The sequence below is a fragment of the Artemia franciscana genome, chromosome 7, assembly GCF_032884065.1.
Source record: "Artemia franciscana chromosome 7, ASM3288406v1, whole genome shotgun sequence".
In the NCBI taxonomy this organism is placed as follows: domain Eukaryota; kingdom Metazoa; phylum Arthropoda; class Branchiopoda; order Anostraca; family Artemiidae; genus Artemia; species Artemia franciscana.
The window spans coordinates 34,266,743-34,273,647 of NC_088869.1; the positions used below are offsets into that span (position 1 = coordinate 34,266,743).

The window sequence follows — 6,905 nt, forward strand, 5'->3', positions numbered from 1 at the left end:
CCTGGGGGGAGGGGGGTAACCTACCCGTTAACCCTAGAGATATAGTTACTAGAGTTACTAGTTACCAGACTGTCCAGCTATATTAAACAAAATAGCTGTCTTAATATTTTGATTGCAAAAGATTGGAAATTTATGGGCTAAGAAGAAGGGTCGTTTGTCCTCCAGTAACTTTTGAATCTTAAAGAGGGCACTATAACTTTTAATTTACAATCAAATTAGTTCCTTTAAAATATCAATGATATTACTAGCTACGATAGAGCAGCACTGCCAATGATATCGCTTATATGCCCTTTAGCTACATGTGTATAGTTTTTTTCGTTCGATTGATATTGTTTTGTTAATAGTCGGATGTGAAGGTGTTTGGAAAGTGTTAGGGACCATAGTCTAACTTTACAACTTCGCATAGTAACTTGCAATTACCCTTATTATAGGAAGAAATAACTAAAAATAAGGAGTTTTGCTTTATGGTTTATTGGTTCTTGAGTTCGGATAACACTAAAGTGTGTTTCCCAAGTTAAAATTTTTTATTATTGTTTGCTTAGCGTCGATAATAAATCTTTATTCCAGAACTTCATGAAGAAAACAGTGGTTTACTTGAGTTTTCTTTCTAAAGAATAATAAATGATGTGTCACATGATATCCAATTTTGTATAGCAGTATTTCATGGATAAATGTTTTTAAGTTGAAGATGGACACCAAAAAGAAAAAGTTCTTGAAGATGGGGCAAAACCTATTGTTTTAAAGCCTTCTTCTTCAATAAATTATTGAAATTCAAAATTTTCCATTTTTGATAGAAGCGGCTTTGCTAGACTCGACTAGAACCTAGAAAATTAAAAAAAAAAACTGGCAGGTTTTCTTAACCGCACAAATTAAGCTTTACTCAAATTTTGTTTTAAAAAAATTAGTTTTATCTGTTTACATTACTAACATTCGTGTCAGGAATTTTGCATTTCCTATCAGGGTTTCCAAGTGCCTCATATTGTCGTTTGTCACTGCATTTTTCTTCCTTTTTCTGTTAGTCTTGTACCTAGGACATAACTTTCGGTCTGTCTCTAAATACATTGAAATATGTATTGTTGCTTTATGAGAGAGAAATAGAGCCTAAAACAATCTTGAAAAGCCAAAATAAGAAAAAGCCATTGTCTTTATTTTGAATGATCATCTTTGAGGTTCGATATTTTAATCAATGTCGAAATGTGAATCTTTCCCATTTCTCCTTACGCAAAAACTTCAACATGAAAATGCCTTTGTCCTCTTAACAAAACTTTGAAATCATAGTTCTACTCTTGTGTCTTTTAAAGGATTTTATTATAACAAGTCAATCAAAACGTAGTTGCGTTATCGTCGTTTTTTTCTTTTCCTTTTTAAGTAACGTTTAAGAAATGATAACCATAGACTTATAAATGTTAACCTTAAGAAGGGCACTCAGTATAAGAAAACTTCGGATCAATAAATTTAAGAAAATTTACATACTGAACTCAGCCTGGAAAACTTGACAAAGAAAATTCCACCTCAGCATATTGAAAATGTAATTCATTAACCATGTTATCAAAGCTTTCGACATTATTAATCGCACATAGTCCAGCATAAAAACGGTTTTCAAATAACATTTGACCAACAGAAATGTTTTTGGCTCTAAAAGGTTTAGCCAAAAATTGACATAATAAAATGTTCAAAATCGCTCGATATCGCCCGTGAAGGAATACTCTTTTATCAGGGGAAACGGGAGGATCTTGAATTTTGAATATTCAAGATCTTTGAATATAAGATCTTTGAATAAGACCGGGAGGATATTCAGGATCTTGAATATCCTGTATAAAACACAGTCTGGAAGAGTAGTTAAGTTCAGTGATCAGGATGCAATTGATTTGTGTGCTGCCAATGCAGAGAATTAAAGTGATGGATTCTAGTTCACTTTGTTATAATGTGTTGAATTGTTTTTGTATGAATTTATTTTATGTTCTTACATTTTTCCTCTTTCACCCTTCACTGTCTTCACTTAATTTTGACTTGTGCTATATTATGCTTTGGGGCAATACCTTGGATGTTATGTTCCTTCCCACTAATATTGCTCTATGTTTGTTTGTGATTCTACCACCTTCATTTAGCTTGCTTTCTGTTTTACTCTTGTCATGTCAGCCTACTTATAGCTCACATAATTTTAACTAGTTACACATTATATTTTGTGCCACTCCTTTAATTAATATGGGCCTTTCCACTGATTTTTCTTTATGCTTGTTTGTGATCCTATCACCATCATGTTGCATGGCTTCTAGAATATTCTTGCTATGTCTGCACACTTGCAGCTCATGGAATTTTGACTGGTCCCATATTATGTTTTGGGCCAATATTATGATTAATATATGCCATCCTACTGAATATTTTTTTATTTTTGTTTTTGACTCTCTCACCTTCATGTAGGCCAATTTCTATCATATTTTTGTCATGTCAGCATAACTGCAGCTCTTATAATCTTGAATGGCTCCACATTATACTCTTGGCCAATACTTTGATAAATATATGCCATCCCACTAATATTTCCTTATTTATGTTTGTGATCATATCACCTTCATTTTGCCTTAATTCTACCATATCTTTGTTTTGTGTATTCACATGCAGATCACATAATTTTGATTGCTCATATCTATTTTGGGCTTACACTTTGAGCATTGTGTGTCATACCATTGATATTTATTTATATTTGTTTGTATTCCTATCACCTTCATGTATACTATTTTCTATCACACTTTTGTCATGTCAGCACACTTACAGCTCACATACATTTTACTGGTCCCATATTGTAAATTTAGCCTATTCTTCAAATATTATAAGCCATCCTACTAATGTCTCTTTATGTTTGTTTGAGATCCTATTGCCTTTACGTAGCCTGATTTCTGTCATTGTTTGTCACGCCTTAACACTCGCAGCTCATCTATTCCTGACTGGTGCCACATTATTTGACCCTTTTCTTTGGTTAATATTTGCCATCCCACTGATATTTCTTTATCTTTGTTTATGATTCCATCACCTTCAAGTGTACTATGGATAGTGTGTCATTTGTGAAGGTATTGTATGTCTGAGATAAATATGGGTGATTTCTCTTTCCTTTTGAATTCTTCTATTCTTAATTCAGTTATATTTGATCAACCAAGTAGTACTGGTAAACAAGAGGCACACACTTTGGACCCTCTCCTTGAATCTATGGTTAGTTCTAGCTGTAATTGTCACACCACTATTGATTATTGTGATAATATTATGCCCTCGCTCTCTTCAAACAGTTGCTTTAATGTATCTTTTTTTAATGTCCGTGGGATAAGAGATAAGTGGAACAGTCTTAGATCGTATCTGTGGTCTGATAATTCTTGCCCTTTTGATGTCATAGGCTTGACGGAAACATGGCTATCTGACAGTGACAATTTTACAGCTTATGATATGCATGGTTATATTGCTATTCATGTCCCTAGAATGGTAACAAAGTGTTCTGGGGGTATTTCTTTGTTCATAAAATCTAGTATTGAATTTTGTAGAAGATCTGATCTTGAATCCTTGTTTACATCGGTGGTGTCTAATATTAGGACAGATAATTCTCTTGTTATTGATCTGAAAAGCCAGTTTGCATGTGATACTGTTTGTTTGTTTTATAAGCCCCCTCCTTTTCCAACACATCTGTTCTGTGATTTGCTTGATCAGCTTTCTGGTGTGGGGACTTTCTCAAAAAAACGGATTTGTGTTTTGGGAGACTTTAATTTTAATATGTTAAATGTTGGATCAAATGATGAATGTGACCATCTTTTTGATGTATTTTCTTCTTCTGGGCTACTTCCTTCAATTTTTTTCCTTCACGTGTTGACCCTTCAAGAAATTCTGCCACTTTAATAGATAATATTTTCACTTCTCATTCTCCTAATTTGAAGTTCTCTTCTGGTCTTGTTTTCACTGATCTTTCTGATCACTTTCCTATTTATCTATCACTATCTGTGCCTAAATCAGAGATTATTGTGGATGAGAAAGGCGAGTCTTCTTTTAGAACTTTTGCAGATAGAGAAATTTCTAATTTAATACATAGTCTTCAAAGTAATAATTGGTCTAGTGTTCTTGAAGCTAATGATGCTGATTGTGCAATTAGATTATTTTTGTGTCGTATGGGCACTCTGTTGGATAAGCATTTTCCTCTTAGAAAGAGGCCAAGTAATTTTACACCTAAATGCCCATGGATGTCTAGAGGTCTGATCAATGCAACCCATATGAAGGCGTCTTTGTTCAAGGCTGCATGTAAAAGTAAGACACAGGAAGATCTTCTGAAGTATAAACATTACAAAAATGTGCTCACTTCTTCAGTTCGTTTAACAAAAAAGCTGTATTTTTCACGTCGAATTAATGAGTGTAAAGGGAATTTGCGCAAGGTTTGGACTGTAATTAATGAAGCCCTCTCCCGCAAGAAACTCAAACAATCTTCCCCATCTTTTCTAGGAAAGCTGATGGATCTGTTGTGGACAAATTATCCTTAGCAAGTGCCTTCAATTCGTATTTCACCACACTTCCCTCAGTTCTCATTCCACCCCGAGTAGAGTAAGTTGTTTTCCTGTGACAGAGAAGTCTTTTTTCCTTTCCCCATCTAGTACTACTGAGATTTCTAGTAATATTTCTCAACTTTCAAGCAGTTGTTCAGTTGATAGTTTTGGTTTGAGTAATAATGTCCTTAAAAAAATCAGTCAGTTTATTTCTCATCCCATCTCACACATAACTAACCTCTCTCTTTCTCCTGGTATTTTCCCTTATTTATTTAAAGTCGCTACCGTTGTACCTTTGCATAAAAAAGGTGATTCTTCTCTAATTTCAAATTACAGACCAATTTCTCTTCTTCCCGTCATCTCAAAGGTTGTTGAAAAAGTAGTGTATCGTCGACTCTCTTCATTTCTATTTAGTACTAATTCGACTGCTGGAAATCCCTTCATTACTAACCATCAGTATGGTTTTCGCCCTTCATTCTCTACCGTGCATGCACTTTCTGATGCAACTGAGTTTGTGCGTGTTAATCTGGATAAGGGCTTGTGTGTTTTGGGTCTATTCTTCGACTTTTCAAAGGCCTTTGATATGGTTGACCACAGTGTTCTTCTGTCTAAACTATCTTTATTTGGAGTGCATGGAGTCCCACTAGAATGGTTTAGGTCCTACTTCTCAGAGAGATCTCAGTATTAACCGTACTTCTTCCTCTACTTTGCCTGTATTGAAAGGTGTCCCACAAGGCTCTGTCCTTGGACCACTTTTGTTTCTAATTTACATCAATGATCTTGTTGATGGTCTTCATTCCCATGTTCACCCTGTTCTTTTTGCTGATGACAGTAACTTTTTCATTGCTGCAGTGGACCTACCATCTGCCACTTCTATAGCTCAAGGTCTTCTTGATAAAGTAAAGGATTGGTACTGGTCAAATGGTATGGCTCTTAACAGCCGAAAGAGTGCCATTGTCAACTTCAGGACCCCTTACCGTATGCGAGACGTACAGGAGCCAATCACCCTGACTTTTGGGAATGATATTATACCACAAGCTACTATGGTGAAATTTCTTGGTGTGTATCTTGACTGTTTTCTTTCTTTTAAACCGCATATAACTCACACTCGTTCCTTAATCCTCCACCAGTCTTCAATGTTGCACCGGATTAACTCATTTCTTCCTCCTGATATTATGGTTTTTCTTTATTATGCTTTTATTTATCCTTACCTTTCTTGTTGCTGCTCTGTCTGGGGTAATACTAATAAATCTCTTCTCTGCTCACTTCAAAGAGCCCAAAATAGGGCAGTGAAGGCTACTTTTCTTCTCCCTCGGCTTTACCCTTCCTCTGATCTTTATAATGATACAGGAATAGCTCCGCTGGATCATATTATAGGTAAAAGTAGTCTTTATTTTGCGCATTTTGCTTTTCTAGGTACTCTCCCACCGCCCCTACAGCAGTTTTTCTCACGGACAGGCTCAGGTAGGTACTTTTCTTCTTTACGTAATTCTTCTCGACGATTTATTTTACCAAAATGATCTTCTACAGCAGCCCAGAGGTCTCCAGTATATCAATCAATTCTATTATGAAACTCCATCCCTTCGGATGTCCCTCTTTTTCTTTCTGCAAAGGCATTATTTCGTCGGGTCTTTCCAATTCAATAATTTTTCTCTCTTTATTAATCCTTTCCTAATTTGTATGTCTCTTCTCTTCTTTTAAAATCATTTTCAGCTATATGTTAAATCTCCTTCTATATCTTCTATCTGTTAAATACCCTATCTATTCAATGTTCTTGTCTTGTTCCAGTGTGTTTTTTTTTTTGTTTTTTTGTTGTTGTTTTGTATATATTTTATAATAGTGTTTTATTCTTGTTCTCTGCGGTCCATTACAAGCAAAGCTTCTTGGGCCTAGTAACCACTTTACTTTTTAATAGTTTTTTTCTTTTAGTTTCAATAAATTGATTGATTAATTGATAGTAATAAAGTAAAATGTTTTGAAGGTACTTTCTGGTGAAAAACATTTCCTGATTACCACTCATAAAACAATTATATCTTTTACCCAGACTTGGCAGCACAGTAGCTTTTAATTACGATACTTTTTTCCAGAATACCATTTTTCCCAAAAAATGGTATCAAATGCAAAAAAAAATGTGGCATTGTAATCAGTTACATGGGTAATCAGTTTTTGCATTGTAATCAGTTTTTGCATGGGTAGCAATCTCCTTTTTTTTTTCAATGGGTGATTGAACTAATGGTCTTAGAATATAGAAATAGGGCTCATTTGACTCCATATTAAATATTTCTAGCCCTTTTTGAATGATGGATGAATCGCACAATAAAATACCACTATTTTCAGGTACAAAACATTAATTTTGGCAAACTTGGGCTTAGATATTGGTCAATGAATATTTTG

The 6,905-nt window shown here is 34.7% G+C and overlaps 1 protein-coding gene across 1 annotated transcript in view; it reads right to left on the minus strand.

Moving 5' to 3' along the window:
* LOC136029195 (neural cell adhesion molecule 2-like) overlaps positions 1–6,905 on the minus strand; it is a gene marked incomplete in the record, with an annotated part of 281,406 nt that overhangs the window by 187,453 nt on the left and 87,048 nt on the right.